We start from the raw sequence: 17,516 nt of genomic DNA on the forward strand, positions 1-17,516 counted from the left end.
GTACTATACAGGGGATACACTGCTCTGCTGCTGTACTATACAGGGGATACACTGCTCTGCTGCTGTACTATACAGGGGATACACTGCTCTGCTGCTGTATTATACAGGGGATACACTGCTCTGCTGCTGTATTATACAGAGGATACACTGCTCTGCTGCTGTACTATACAGGGGATACACTGCTCTGCTGCTGTACTATACAGGGGATACACTGCTCTGCTGCTGTACTATACAGGGGATACACTGCTCTGCTGCTGTACTATACAGGGGATACACCGCTCTGCTGCTGTACTATACAGGGGATACACCGCTCTGCTGCTGTACTATACATGGGATACACCGCTCTGCTGCTGTACTATACAGGGGATACACTGCTCTGCTGCTGTACTATACAGGGCATACACTGCTCAGCTGGTGTACTATACAGGGGGATACACGGCTCTGCTGCTGTACTATACAGGGGATACACCGCTCTGCTGCTGTACTATACAGGGGATACACTGCTCTGCTGCTGTACTATACAGGGGATACACTGCTCTGCTGCTGTACTATACAGGGAATACACTGCTCTGCTGCTGTATTATACAGGGGATACACTGCTCTGCTGCTGTACTATACAGGGGATACACCGCTCTGCTGCTGTACTATACATGGGATACACCGCTCTGCTGCTATACTATACAGGGGATACACTGCTCTGCTGCTGTACTATACAGGGGATACACTGCTCTGCTGCTGTACTATACAGGGGATACACCGCTCTGCTGCTGTACTATACAGGGGATACACTGCTCTGCTGCTGTACTATACAGGGGATACACCGCTCTGCTGCTGTACTATACAGGGGATACACCGCTCTGCTGCTGTACTATACAGGGGATACACCGCTCTGCTGCTGTACTATACAGGGGATACACTGCTCTGCTGCTGTACTATACAGGGAATACACTGCTCTGCTGCTGTATTATACAGGGGATACACTGCTCTGCTGCTGTACTATACAGGGGATACACCGCTCTGCTGCTGTACTATACATGGGATACACCGCTCTGCTGCTGTACTATACAGGGGATACACTGCTCTGCTGCTGTACTATACAGGGGATACACTGCTCTGCTGCTGTACTATACAGGGGATACACCGCTCTGCTGCTGTACTATACAGGGGATACACTGCTCTGCTGCTGTACTATACAGGGGATACACCGCTCTGCTGCTGTACTATACAGGGGATACACCGCTCTGCTGCTGTACTATACAGGGGATACACCGCTCTGCTGCTGTACTATACAGGGGATACACCGCTCTGCTGCTGTACTATACAGGGGATACACTGCTCTGCTGCTGTACTATACAGGGGATACACTGCTCTGCTGCTGTACTATACAGGGGATACACCGCTCTGCTGCTGTACTATACAGGGGATACACCGCTCTGCTGCTGTACTATACAGGGGATACACTGCTCTGCTGCTGTACTATACAGGGGATACACTGCTCTGCTGCTGTACTATACAGGGGATACACTGCTCTGCTGCTGTACTATACAGGGGATACACTGCTCTGCTGCTGTACCATACAGGGGATACACCGCTCTGCTGCTGTACTATACAGGGGATACACCGCTCTGCTGCTGTACTATACAGGGGATACACTGCTCTGCTGCTGTACTATACAGGGGATACACTGCTCTGTTTAGGCGCAACAACATTGCGACAATATGAAAAGTCATAAAAACAGTCTTGTCATCTGGCCCTATGTCTACAAAGACAAACAGAGGATAAGTAGATAAGGAGATAGATAGATATTAGATCTATGGATTTATATATAGGACTTCATCTTCTATGGATGGATATGGAGATAGATAGATATGAGATAGATAGATAGATAGATAGATAGATAGATATGAGATAGATATGAGATAGATATGAGATAGATAGATAGATATGAGATAGATAGATATGAGATAGATAGATAGATAGATATGAGATAGATAGATATGAGATAGATAGATAGATAGATATGAGATAGATATGAGATAGATATGAGATAGATAGATAGATAGATAGATATGAGATAGATAGATAGATATGAGATAGATAGATAGATAGGTAGAAATGAGATAGATATATAGATAGATATGAGATAGATAGATAGATAGATAGATAGGAGATAGATAGATAGATAGATATGAGATAGATATGAGATAGATAGATAGATAGATATGAGATAGATAGATAGATATGAGATAGATAGATAGATAGATAGGTAGAAATGAGATAGATATATAGATAGATATGAGATAGATAGATAGATAGATAGGAGATAGATAGATAGATAGATAGATAGATAGATAGATAGTAAATAACTGTGTGAATATTACTCAGAGTTGGAGCAGATTTTGCCTGTAAATCCTGATTATTCTGCCCCCCACTGTCCGGCCTCTCCTCCATTTCTCTTATATCCCATTGAGTTGCTTTTCACTCTCTGAAATGCGAGAGACTCCCCGTATCTGACCGCAAGGCTGAGACATTCTGACAAATCAACATTACATCCAATGAGAGGCGCATCGCCAGCAGCCAAACACATGAATATAAATAGGATGGAAATGAAAAGAATTGTGCGGCGCCATGAGAGCCGGGATAACACTGGCGCTCCACCGCCGGCTCGCGTATCAATCTCATTGTTTCAAAGATTTTTTAGCATCACATAAAGTGTCCTGGGCAACAAGATCAGAAAGATCAGGCTCACAAATATAGGAAATTCAATTGTGGGGAAAAAATGAACAGAACACCAATATTACAGATGGCTTCTATTTAAGGCGGCAGGATAAAAATTTAGTAAACTGCTTCAGTTATATTGTTGTGAGCAGCCGCAGTTGTCTGTTCATTGTGGATTTATGAAGAAATTGCCCAAGGTTAGAAAAAGCATTGCTACTTTCTTCATAAATGGTACCAAGCCTGAAAACCAAGCCTGCTTTGATCTACCATCTTGATAAAATTCTCTCAGTAAAGCATCACATGGGCAACTAGATTCAGATAAATCTAAGACTGCTGGGAGGAAAGACAGAGACCTTAGACAGCAGTCTACACTGACCAAACCCCATTTTGACTGTTGGAATTCTCTTTCTCATCCTCCTACCTAAATTCATGATTCCTGAGTACAGCACAACAAGGGCAGCTACATACAGAATAATCTTACCCTAATTAGTGGAAAGTGTGATTATAATTTAAAAAAAAAAATCATCTTAAATAATCTAAAAGACCTTAGGCACCATTCTACTTTGATCAAACACCATTTTGATTGTTGCATTCCTTTTTCACATTTTTCTGCCTAATCTAATGATGCCTAAGCACATCATAACATGGGCAGCTACATACAGAATAATCTTACTCAAATGGGGGAACGGCGTGATTATAGTTTTCGATAAATCATTTAAAATAATCTAAGAGACCTTAGGCAGAAGTCTACTCTGATCAAAAACCATTTTGAAGGTTAGAATTCTCTTTCTTGTCCTGCCTTATTTCATGATTCCTGAGTACAGCACAACATGGGCAGCTACATACAGAATGAATGATTTTAAATAATTTAAAAGACACCATTCTACCTTATATAAAGAGATAAAAATGTGCATAAATTTCTTATCTGACGTTCTCAGAGGTTTCACTCCAAACGTTCACAATAATTATTCTCGTTTGTCCTCCATTCTGCTCACAGCACAAATCCACAGATTCTCCAGATAAGAATAGCCCACTGTTCAGACCCACGTGCCCAGGCTGCACTCACCGGCCCCTAAGTGCACATCTTACATGTCTCTTACTCTTGGAAGAATAAAAGTGGTCCGCTGTGGTGAACGGTGGTAACAATAGGAGGAACGAAAACTGCATCCACGTGGGTCTGAACAGTGGGCTATTCTTATCTGGAGAATCTGTGGATTTGTGCTGTGAGCAGAATGGAGGACAAACGGGAATAATTATTGTGAACGTTTGCAGTGAAACCTCTGAGAACGTCTGGAGCTTTGGTCAGATAAGAAATTTATACACATTTTTATCTCTTTATATTTTAACATTGGGACTTCTGGATCAGTCCTGGACCGTTGTTTTAGCTCTAAGGGGGTTAAAGTGAAGAGTACAGCACGACACCCAAAGAGTTAACCATTCTACCTTAGGCTGCAGTCTACTCTGATCAAACACCATTTTGATTTCTATAATTCTCTTTCACTGCGTTGTGCCTCATCTCATGATGCCTGAGCACAGCACCACAACGGCAGCTACATAGAGAATAATCTTACTCTGATTATCTCTGATAATCTTACTGTGATCACTTACTGTGATTATCATTTTCTATAAATCATCTTAAATAGTATAAGAGATCAGGGAGACCTTCAAGATATGTGATAAAGACTATTGGAGAGACTTATCCTTTTTAGGTGGTCACTCAAGCATCTTCATGGGGGTCATTTATCCTATTTCCCCCTTCTTTGAGCTCTTTTTGCGCCTGTTGTGAGTCTATTTTTTGCTCCTCATTTGTCTTTGTTGTTTTGGCTTTTTTCCAAATGCAGGGGTTTTTTTGGAGCCTTATTAGGTGCATATTTTTTAAAAAAAGGCGCAATTTGTTGCGTAAATCATATCATTGCCTTTCCTAAGCCTGGTCAGGACTGTGTTATTGCCCAATTATTTGCGCAATAGTATAATAAATCGGGTGCAAACATCTGTAAAGAGGCGCAATGTAATGACAAATAGGGGGCAACAACACATGGCGAATTGAGGTATAACATTCCAAAAATTAGAAACATAGGTGCAAAACAGTCATTACGCAGCAAAAAGGCTCAAAAACACCAATGGCAAGTAAAGAAAAAAGATAAATGACGCCCATGAATCAAAATGCCCCCTAATGAATAGCTCCAGGTCCTTGTGCTCAGTCCAGTAACTCTGGGTATCAGGCAATTATTACAGGGAGCGCCAGGGGAAGTAGGTGAGCACATCCCATCCTACTGTCTGTACATCTTGAGCCAATATTATAGGTTTCCATTGGGTATCTGTAAGTGGTGGTTTGGGCCCCCCGTTCTTCAGACAATTGGGGGTCCGAATTACAGGTAACACTTCCCCCATTTGTAACGGTGACTGCATTTCTAGCCCGAGTAACCTCCATGCTGTTTCCTTTCCACTGACTCTATCTGCAGCATGGATCGGTCCAGCCCTCCGCAGCTCAGCTTTTCTCCTATTTTCCATGAAGTTGTTGGGATATAAAGGCTCGAGTAGTGGACTTGTAAGGAAACGGATTGTTAACTTCTGCCTATATTCCGGTTTTACGACCTCCCAGTCTCCTCTATACAATTACGCTATACAGAGAAACCATCACTTTCACTGCTGCTCACTCCCCCGCAAGAAATATGCATTAGACTGAATAAACCTACGGCTGCGAGACGCGTCACCTGGATGAATGGGAAGGAGCTGATGAATGTATAATGTGTAACATAACATCGTGTAATCTCTGTGACAGGTGGGAATGGGGAGAACAAGGCTGGAACGTTCATGTGTATAGACTGCGTTACAGCCGCCTCTGGGGATGTGGACCGGCTTTCTGATAAACCCAGATGACCAGAAATGTATTTAGCAATGGCAGAGATGAGTACTTGGATGCCTCACCAAGACTGCCTTAGTGTATGTGTGAACACATCCCTTTGAACTACAGGGCTACTGTATCCAGAACATAATTTTGCAAGGCTATGTATGTAGTTAAAGTGGTTCTAGTATAGTTTTTATATAGTTAAGGTGTTTAGGGTACTGTTTCTATGTGCTGAGCTTGGTTCTGGTACTGCATCCATAATAATAATAATAATAACAATAATTCTTTATTTATATAGCAATGTATATAGCTTGGTTTTGCTCCTGTATCTTTATAGTAAGCTTGGTCCAGTACTTTATCTATGTAGGAATCTTAGTTCTGGTACTGCATCTATGTATTAAGCTTGGTTTTGGTGCTGTATCCATGTAGGTTTGGATACTGTAATTATGTAGTATACTTGTCTCTAGTAGTGTGTCTATGTAGTAAGCTGGTTCCGCTGCTGTATCTTTGTAGCAAGGTAGATTCTGGTTCTGTTTCTATGTAGTAAGCCTGGTTCAGGTGTCGTGTATCTAAGCATTATGCTTTGCGCTGGTAGTGAATGTATGCAGTTAGCTTGGTTATGTTACGGTTTCTTTGTTAAATAAGTTGGTTCAGGTACTGTGTCTATACTATGAACATGCCTTTGGCACTGTACCCATGTAGTAAGCATGGTTCTGGTGATGTCTCTATTTACTAAACCTGATTCTGCTACTGTATCTATGAACTAAGAATGGTTTGGACAGTAAGTCTTGTTTTGATACTGTAACAAAATAGTAAGCTTGATTTTGGTACTGTGTCTAGGCAATAAGATTGGTTCTTGTATAGTATCTATGTATAAAGCTTGGTACTGGTTCTGTATCTATGTAGTAAAATTAGCTCAGAAATTCTATCTATTTAGTATTTGTTTATGGTACTGTATCTATTGATCAGTATCTGAGATTTTCTCCTTTTTACTATGTAGAACATTTTGAGTTGTGAACCCATAAGAGAACGTTTTGTTCACTTCTGTCTTTATTACAATGACTTTCACTGCCGCTCACTCCCCCGCAAGAAATATGCATTAATAAACCTACGGGGGTGAAGTGTGTCACCTTGATGAACGGGGTAGAGCTCTCATGTCAGCCGCTATATATTTACATATAGGCCTTTTATGATGAGCCCATAGACATGCAACATGTGTAAAATAACATCGTGTAACGTCTGTGACAGGAGGGAACGAGGAGAAGTTTGTGGAGGTGGATCATAAAGTCAGGATGAAGTTTATAGAGTTCATCATGGTTTCCAGCTTTCTTAGTGCATTACTGAGCAAAGACTAATACTTACACCATATCAGTAGGTGCACTCGCCACTCCAGGCTCTAGAAAAGCTGGGTGAGAACTTCTGTGCTGTAGCCACTGTCTCCTATACAATCCAAGGATTCCTTAAGGGCAAAGGTTGTCAGCTTGGGGCAGTCTGGAAGATACTTGATGGACAATGAAGTTGTGACTGGAACTATACAGCACAGTAAGGTGCCATTTAATTTAGGATTTGGACCAGGTATTGCATGGAGGGTCACACTGGGGCACATTTACTAAGAACAGTGCAGAGTGCACTATGTGCAGTGTCCTGTGTAGTGTGCAGGGGGCGCCAGATTTTGGATTTCTGGTCCACGTTCTTCATGAATCTGATGCCCCCTGCAAAGCTCCGACAGTGTGCACCAACTTTTGTTTGGTGCACCTTTAACATGGGGCGTGTGACACAAATCTGTTGGACTTTGCATGATAAATGTGGTGCGCGGTCCGCAAAAAATTTGCGTTGCTTGAATAGTGCAGCCGCAACAGATGTGCAACACAAATGTTTCTTGGACACTTCTTAAATACCTGTGCAAGCAGTTTGCAGATGAAAGAACGTGCAAAGTCCAACAGAAAACTGAGTATGAGTGGCACCTGGTTTTCATCAAAGCCCACCGCAAAGGGGGATGGATTTGCTGCGGCAGGGTAACACCAGGTCGAACCGCAGATGCGACTTTGCTTTGTTCGCGGTGGGGGCCAAGGCGTGGTACATAGTCGTGAGGCAGAATCGTGGTCGGGGACAGGCAAGAGGTCGAGAAAGGCAGCATGGGATCAACTTAAGGAACAAAGCAGGAGGTCAGGACAGGCCGCACGGAGTCAGAGTCGGGAACGGAACCGGGGGCACAAAGCAACCAAACAAGCTTTCTCTGAGGCATGAAGCACAAAGATCCAGTGGGGAATGCTGGGAGAGGCCGGCTTTTATAAAATTCCTGGAAATGGGCAGCACCAATTAGCGGTGCGCTGGCCCTTTAAATCTTTGAGCGCTGACACGTGCACACCCTAGGTGGCGGTTACACGCACCATGCTGCTGATGGAGCAGGAGATAAGGAAGTAGGGGGGGTTGGGGAGCTGGGGGTGGCAGGGGAGCAGCAGATCTGCCTGTTACCCGGGAAGTGGGTTCGCCGGGACACCCGTGACAGAGAGCACACTATACCTGACCATCTTTGGGGACATACTGTGGCTGGCGCTGGTATTTATTGGCACTTTCTTTTATGGTACTGCATTGAACAATGATGGTGTAGGTTTCTTAATATCCTTATGGTTTCATCCTTAAAGCTCAGCTCTGCTACATCTCTCCCCCCCCCTGCCGGTTACAAAGTCTTCCAATTACATTATAATCTACACAGTTGTAACTATTATGAAACCCAATGTCAGGGAGAAATCACTTATATTGGGCTCAAATTCCCCCTTTAATCTTCTTGGTACCAATATTACATTTCTACAACTTCAGTCTTTGAACCTGCCGAGGCTTAATCATTGCCACCGGGCGGAAGAAAAAAAAAAATCAAAATGCTGTAAAAAATAGTCGCCCTTGGAGTGTAATTATATTCCAGAATTTAATATGAAGATGTATTTTAATATCAGTCCTGCCTGTATTCAATACCTAATATAACATTTAGCAGCGGCCGGGATGTGATTATAAAGCCGGGGCCTCACTTGTCGTATTTCATCCCGCGCTGACCTCTCACTTGAAATATATAATTGAGGCCGGGAAATTACATTCTGATCTAACAATTTTAACTTAAAACTAATTTGGGCTTTCAGTGGGAGGCCCCGGTCTTGTCCATTTTTCAACATTACCACTTTAATAAAATATTACTTGGAAGAGGAACTGGCTGGAATAGATCAATGTGTCCATCCCATGACAATTTACCTTTGGAATTAATCTACATGAAAAAGTTTGGTCACTTTGTAAATAACAGGATACTGTTATCTTGTAGATCTTTTATTTTATATAAAAGTAAAAAAAAATATAACAATATATAACACAAACCAAACATAATATACAATACATACATTAACTTACCTGCTGGTCCACCCCCATTTACACCTAGCAAAAACAATACATACACCAAAATTAATAAACACTAAATACCACCCAACCAATTATCACATCCTAAACCAAACCAATAAACAAAGACAAGCCACACAGATAAATAAATGACCATAAATATACATAAACCCACCCCACACCCTCTAATAACAAACCACCCCACACAGATCACATCCCACACCCATTTTTTAAAATAAATATATAATAACAAACACGTAATACACATAATACTACACTGCACTAGAACCCTCGCCCGCACCCTCCCCTTCCCCCCAGACACTGGTCTAACGTCCAAAGTTTGCGTTAAGTAGTCCAGACCAGTGTCCAAGTTCAGTTCATAAATCCCACCACCATCACCCCCCTCCCAACCTAACACTATGTCCCAAACCCCACTATATACAATATATACAGTATTTACAACATAACATAAAGAAAACAGAATACAATTAAAATCTAAACAACATCAATACAAACCACATAAAGCCCAGGTTCGGCGCCTGCAAGCCCCTACATCACTACATGATCAGATACTAAACAAAAATCTACTGTGCAGCATCAGCCCAACACCAGGAGAGGAGATGACAGACTAAGGGACACTAAAGGAGAACCCCAAAGCCTGGATCCCCCTCTCCCAGCCAGAGACTCTCACACTTAGGCCAGGCTGACTTCCTCTTCCCTAATCACCTCTGTCAAAACATCAAGAGAGGGGTCTACTCCTGGCTCAGGGACAGTTTCAGCCAGGAAAGCCGACATCACATCCCGATCTAGATCCTTCCTGCCCAAGAGGTGCGAGTAGAAGGATCTGACGACCTCCAGGATCCCCGATTTGGACCTTTTCAATGATCCCGTACTGTCAACTAGTCCTGTGACAACTTTACCATTCACTAACATCTTGCAGTTTCTGTAAGGGTCGGGCGAGCGGTATTTCCCGTAATCCCTCTCAAAAACCAAAGATGCGTGTCTATCGTACTGACACCTCTTCAGCAAGGATTTCACTCTGGAGATGTCCTCACGACTACCTCCAGTCGAGACGAGATGCTTGAGTTTCCTCCTCAGGCCCTGATACAGGCGGTACCTGTCCAGGCTCTTGAGGCTCGAGAGCTGGCGGAAGAATCTCGCCACCCTTTTCTTGAGCATCTCCCACCACTCTGACTTACTGCTACAAAGGCCCAGCAATGGTACCTGGCTCTGAAGAAAGTCCTCAAAGGATTGTCTGATCTCCGCTTCTTCCAGGAGAGACGAATTGAGCTTCCAGTAGCCTCTTCCCATCCGGGGGGTCTCTGTAACATTCAGAGAAAACAAAATTAAACAGTGGTCGGAGAACTCCACCTCAACAACAGAAACTGGTGAAGAAATGGCTTCCTCCTTTAAATAAAACCTGTCTATTCTAGACCTGCAGCTACCCCTATAATAGGTGAACCCCGCGTGGCCTGGGGTGTGCCGGATGTGGACATCCACCAGGCGAGCCTCACTAGCTATGCTATTAAGAGCGACGCTATCATAAGTCAGCTTGTCTCTGGAACCTCCCCTATCCTGGGACCTCGTGACAGCATTGAAGTCCCCTCCAAAGACCACCTGCCGACTTGTAAAAAGGTAGGGCTTGATCCTCATAAAGAGACACTTCCTGTCCCACTTGGACTGGGGACCATAGATGTTAATTAGACGAAGTTCTTGTCCCTTCATGAGGACATCCAGGATCAGGCACCTCCCCCATACTACCGGTATGGAAAAAAGGACCGCCACTCCGCTATACGGCTCAGCCGCAAGAGACCAATGGGAAGGCCCGTGTCTCCATTCCCTCTTAGCTTTAAACACGGCGGCCAAATCTGGCAGCCTGGTCTCCTGCAAAAATAAAATGTCGGCTTCAACGCGGCCGAGAAAATCAAAGGCCGCAAATCTAGCCGCATCAGACTTAATTCTGGCGACATTAATGGACGACAGCGTCAACGGAGTGGGTGCCGCCGTCATGAGTGATTGAGTTTGACAGCTTTCTTTTTACCCATCTTACCACCACCCTCCGGAAATGAACACCCCCTTTTTAAACATATTGGTGTGTCCATCTCCCTCAACTCTGATGCTTCAGGGGCACATCCAGGACCTGCCTCCTCATCCTCGTCTCCAGACTCTGGACCAGTATTCCCTCCTGAGGACCCCGACTCCCCAGGGGGAGACTCGGCACCCCCTGCAGGTTCCTCCGCCACCTTTGGCCCTTTATCCTCAGCCCCTCCATTGGCAGGAGAGGCTCCATCTAGGGCCAGGAATCGATTTGAAAGATGGACCAGCGGTGAGTTGGTTGCACCTTCCGTGGGTACCTTAGTCAGGGTGGGACAAGATCTTACACCTCCCTTCTTTTTACCCTTTTTCTTGTTTTTGGCGCCACGCTTACGCTTTTCCTTTAGCCATGCCCTATTATCCTCATCCGTACTTTCATAATGGGAGGAGTTTGAGGACATGGCACCTTCCTCTCTCTCGATCCTCCTGACCTCCTCATCCAGCACATCATCCCCTGGGGCCTCAACAACATGTGCGGTCTGCAGGACAGCGCCAGAGGTTGTCCCAGCAGCCCGTGACTTCCCCCGTTCTCTCCTGTTGATGCTTCTCTAGACGCCCTAGTTGGGCAGGTGTCTTTTTTCTGTCTTTCTTCCATTCCTCCGCGTCTGCTAGTCCCCTCCCCAGCAGATTCGGTCTCATGGCCTTCATCCGCTGTGGCTGTGCCCACATTAGCGAAGGAAAGAGGACAACGACTGTATGGGTGACTGTGATCACCACATTGGTTACACCTAATCTGCTCTGTACAGGATGCAGTAAGATGGCCGACACCCCCACACAACACACACTTCTGCAAACTGCACAGCCACTCGGGCTCATTGTTTCTTAGCTCATTGTTGGACCAGAAGAGCTCAAGCCCCTCTGGCTGAACAAAGCTGACATCAAACTCAGATGTACCATATGGATGGATCAAGGAAAAGATTTCAGCCGCCTTGAAGTCCATCTTCAGTAGCAGCTCAACTACCCGTGCCCGAGGGGGACACACATCACTGCCAGGCCACCGAAGACGGACAACATTCCTACGGTTAGCACCTGGCCCTGTTGTCGGGAGCGACCATGATGTCTCCCTGCCTCTTTGCTCTCGGTAGGCAGATAGGCCGTGCCTCTCTATCCAAAATGACAAGTCAACCTCCTGCCCCGCTACATTAATCGTCCTTTCACCCTCCTGTAAGGCCTGCAGGAGGCGCCGTTGCAAAAAGCGACACTGGCATAGCTCTTAATAGGGGCCGCCACTGGGGGAGCAACCGGACCAACCCCTGCACCCACCACATTAACACTACCCACCTCCATGTTACACTCAGCCGCGCCACCCGCACTACCAGTCACTCCATCACTCACTCTCATAACTGGTAATGTTTTTGCACCACTCAGTTCACTCACCATCCCACCAGCATTTGCTCCAGCTGGACCAGCAGCAACATTAGGGGGCATAAGTGAAATAGGGGAAATAGGGGGCATGACCACCTCCGCATCTTCAGGCACAAGAGACGAGGGTCCCCCTTTAGGGCATTGCCCTGAGGGGACCCCAACTCTTGTCACACTTTTGCCCTCCGCATCATCAGTAGCAGATGTTAATTTAGCTTTCTTAAAATTGGGTAAGATTCGCCGCTGATCCTTAGCATGTATTAGGCGTCGCTTCTCTTCACCTGCTCCCTGGCACTAAGTCCACTGCAGGACCTGTGCTGGGATGGGTAACGGGGCTCGCACAGCGGGGTGACCCTCTGGCCGACCCAGGTTTTACGGGGAGGGGGCTGTAGACTAGACTTGTCCTGCAGGGGGCCCACTGCATGGTACCGGACTTTCCTTCTCCGTCTGACTCTCAGGCTGAAGCCCCATCAGCCGCCTCTGCTTCGCCTCCTCCATCTCCCGGAATCTCTTATCATTAAGGATCTTTTCTTTAAATGGTCCACTCCTCTCCAGCAGATAAGTCTTTTTTTCCTCCAAGGCCTGGATGTCAGTCTTTAGCCTGGAAATCTCAGAAATTATTTGCTCCTTACGTTTTTTTCTGGGCAGAGCTTGCCCTTGCATGGGCGCACCTCAGCTCCTCCAGCAGCCTCCTCACCGTCTTACTGGCTTCTTCGTACTCAGAGAGGTGGCCCAGAGCCCGGGAGGCATAGCTGGAAATAGACTCCCGGGTCCTCAGCATTCCCCAGCCCTCTTCACCGAGGTCAGCCTCACCTCTCTGAGCACTCAGCTTTCCCGCGGTATTCAGCTTTTCTGCGGTATCCACCTTTTCCACGGCTGGCCTGGGGGGAATTGGAGCAGCATTGCTGCTGTTCCTGGTGGATCTTCTCACCCCCAAGGCTTCCGCAGCGCTGGCCAGTATCTGGCTACCCCTGCCTCCCTCCGGCTTAGACCAGGAAGCAGGAGCCTGGGGCTTGCCGCTCTGGTTCATGCCTTGAAACCCACTCCCTCCCTGGGAGAGGAGAGAGCAGGCCCCAGGTGGAGGTGGATTATTCCTGGAACTCAGGAGCAGCAGCAGAACACAGCCTCACACAGCAGCTCACAGAGATAACGAGGTAGCGAGATACACCAGAGATGCACTCTCTATTCTGCTGCTTGTGCAGTCACTGGGGCACATTTACTTACCCGGTCCTGACGCAATGCCGCGGTGCGTTGTCTGACAAGGATTCGGGTCCGGTGTGATTCACTAAGATCGTATGTCCGAGTTCCTGCATGTGTCACTTCTGCCCCGAGGTCCTCCGGAGTTCAGCGGTTTGTCCGAATCCGTCGGGTTGTCCGACGGCCATGCCCCCGATTTCTGTCGCTTGCAAAAGAGAAATATTCGGGAAACCTGACGAAAGTGATCACTCCATGTTCCAACTGCTATAGGACATTGCTCCAGGTTACGCTTCAGGTTGATCTACGATTTACCATTTATTATTGTCTTATGATCTTGTGATATGTAAAAATAATCTGGACAATGATCAGCGTTACGTGACGGGTCGATGCTTCTTCATATAATGGTGGAGGATTTCACTGCGTTGTTTATTAGGTTCTTATATTAGAGTGCTAAGTGTGGATGTCTCTCCGGCGTCTCTTGGGTGGAATGTTCTCTCGCGGACATCGATTTGCTCTTTGTGACCATTTTAATTAATCATCCGCTCTATGCGCCACTTATTTTACAGCAGGTAATTGGTGTGGGACTTCTGGAATATCTGTCAACAAGAGCTGCCAATACTTCGTCAAAAACCGTCCTCATCGCAATAAATGTGCTAATAAAGACTGCGCTCCCTATGGAGATTTTAGGACTGATATTTGACTGCTTTTGGCGTCCATGAGGTCCTCTAACTATTCATGTATTATCATTGCTTATTGTCTTTATTTATGGTGTTTTCAGCAGTTTATCGAACAAGAAACCTACAATCCAGTGAACTGTCAGTTTTATTTAAAGGGATGGTCCTATGCAGGGGCAGGTTATATCATTGTAGGCTTCGGCTCCCCCACTAGTCTAGATTCTATTCCTCGCTCTACTCATCCTCTTCTCTCTCTTTCTTGTCCCCCCTTCCACATGCAGTGCTTGAAGCGTCAACCTTAAAGGTTAAAGGGTCAGTGCTTAAAGGGAACCTGTCATCAGCAATTGATCTAATAAAGCACTACTAGTATATTGTCAGGCAGAGTGACACCTTCTAGTTTTTGTTTCTTTCATGAACTAATGTGGTGGCATCATCCAGAAAATCAACTTTGAAGTGATCTGTAAATTGGTTGTATAAAGTCAAGGAGGCGGAGAGTTTAACACTGAAGTCAAGCTCTGAACGCCTCCTCCTCTGTGATTGACATCATGCATCGGACTTCAGGAGATCTGCTTAGTCATGTCTCTGGATGTGGGACCATCATCATTTTGAAAGTTGATTTTAGAAGGAACGATAATAAATATAAGAAGATACCACAGTCCCGGTGCCTGGATCTATGAGTAATGTCCCTGTTTTATCAGGATGGATTTTGGTGGTAGATTTTCTTTAAATAATAGCTCCCAAAATATAATGCTAAAAACCTCTCCCTTTCGAATGTCTTTCCTCCTTTTCTCTTTATCTTGTCTGCCCACTTATCAGCATGTGACTGCAGCAAGTTTTGTGTTAATTCAATAGACTTGGCTTCCTGTTCATCATCATCATCTCCCTCTTTGTATCATCAAATTTAACTACAAGCGTGAACAAAGCTCTATTCTCCTGTTATATCATTGTTGGTTAGCGGCGGCGCATGACTCAGCGGCAGATTGTGTGTATAATACCTGCAAAACAATGCACCAGTCTCAAAAACACTCTGTCCTTTCTTTTCAGTTCAACTCTCTCAATTAATTACTTTTAGATGACTCATCAGTTTTTTAGGTTTATGAAAAGTAGATTGTAAAAAATATCAAAGTACTATGGTCCTTGCGCCAGTTTTCTGTGGGACGTTGCACATTACTTTAGGTGCAAACTGCTTGTACAGGTATTTAAGAAGTGTCTGCACCACATTTGTGTAGCGGCTGCACTAATCTTCATGCAACACAAATTTCTGCACTGCGCTCCGGTGGTGAGTCGGACCGTGCTCCAGATTTATCATGCAAAGTCATGAAGTGTGTTGCATGTCCTATGGTAAAGGTGCACCAAAAAAAGTTGGTGATGTCTGTCGGGGCAGAACAGTTGGCGTCAGATTCATGCAGAACCTGCACCAGAAATCCTGAATCTGGCGCCCCCTGCACACTAGACACGACACATAGTACACATTACACTGTTCTTAGTAAATGTGCCCCAATCTTTCCAAAGTATATGGGGCACATTCACTAAGAACAGTGCAGTGTGTACTATGTGCAGTTCCATAGTGTTAAATCTGGTGCACGGTCCAACTGAGCACCGGAACGCCCCTTCAGTGTAGAAATTTGTGTCGCATGACGATTAGTGCAGCCGCACAACAAAATGGTCACATGTGACAGAAATGTGGTGCGGACCCTTCATATATATCTAAGCAAGCAGTTTCCACTAGAAAGAACGTGCAAAGTGGCACAAGGACCACATACACAGGAGCTTTCTGATCTGTCCAGACAGGATTAATCAACCTGAGCTGGATGACTCATCCACAGCAGTTGGGAGGGGGGGGTACAGCGATTGATTACTTCTGCCTGTCAGAGACAGCAAAGTGATGCCGTATTCTCGGCTTATGCTGGCCAGGACAAGGCAGGAAAGTTAAACCCCGCACTCAGTCTAAATGTGTCGGATTGTGCCCAATGTGCCGTCGGACAATCCGACACATTTAGACTGAGCGCGGGGTTCAACTTTCAAATTGTGTCGCAAGACAATGCACTTACACATGCAGGATATTGGGAGCATGATCATAGTGAATCGCGGCACAGTGCATTATACACGGACAATGCACTTTCGGTGAACTCCTCCGGACGGGTAAGTAAATGTGCCCCAATGTCTTTTGGGCCATGTGATAACTGGAAAATAATGAGGCATATCGTGCGCTCATGCGCCGGCAGATGATATAGCCGCCACTGCATTTTCGCAGCAAGTTGTGCAAATCAACTTAAAGTTCCTTATTCAACTTTCAACAGCAGACAATGGCCAAACGGTAACAGCTGGAGGAGTTTTGGAGAGCTGGTCCACAGGAAGGTTGTACAAAGCCTGGTAGTAACTTCAGGCTGGGCTGGTAGAGATGGTGTTGAGTCCAAATGGGGGACCTCTGCTCTGGGGCTTAAGTCTCCTAACTTGCCCTGCTTCCTGGTGTTAGGACCCTGGTTGTTGCAGCACTGACATATGCTGTTCTCTCTTCTGCTAACTGGAGCTGACATATGCTCCAAGATGGAGTCTCTCTCTTCTGCTCAGACTAAGTCTGCAGACTGACCTAAGACCCTGTGCTCCAGCCCTGACCAAAGGACTTTTTACCCCCTTGGTCGGGCAGTAGCACTCTCCAATCAGCTTCCAGCTTGCTTTACAGTTTCACAAGACATATCATTGGACAAGAACATTTCACATTGTTAACTCTTACTTTACCAGGCAGTGGCTACCGCTGCAATTACTAAGTTCTCCAATACCTAGAGACTTCGTAGAGAGGTGATCAGTCTCCCTAACAGCTCCTGACCTGGAGAGGGCGATTTGCAACTACCTCCTTGCCTATGCGTTGGCAGGGGTGTTGCACACTGCTCTACAGTGAGTGAAAACTATAAAAAAAACTTTTATGAATGCTACATCAGGCACCATCGGTGAATGTAAATAATTTTTTCTTGGGAGAACCAATGAGCCTCCAGTATGATGTTGACAGTCACCATGCAGAGAGCAAAGAGCACTGAGCATTGTGAGGACCCGCCTCCATTGCACTTTGACAAGTTACAATCTTGGAACATCAGTATATAATCAAATCTTGAAAATTGGCTTCTTGATCAATAACGACAACCCCCTCCATATTTTTGGCAATTTCCTTGCCCTTTATCAAGACGTTTTAGCCCCTTCTCGACAGTCCTGATCGACAGATCAACGCAAAATAAATTCAAGTTTCA

Source organism: Engystomops pustulosus, chromosome 1, assembly GCF_040894005.1.
Source record: "Engystomops pustulosus chromosome 1, aEngPut4.maternal, whole genome shotgun sequence".
NCBI classification, from domain to species: Eukaryota; Metazoa; Chordata; class Amphibia; order Anura; family Leptodactylidae; genus Engystomops; species Engystomops pustulosus.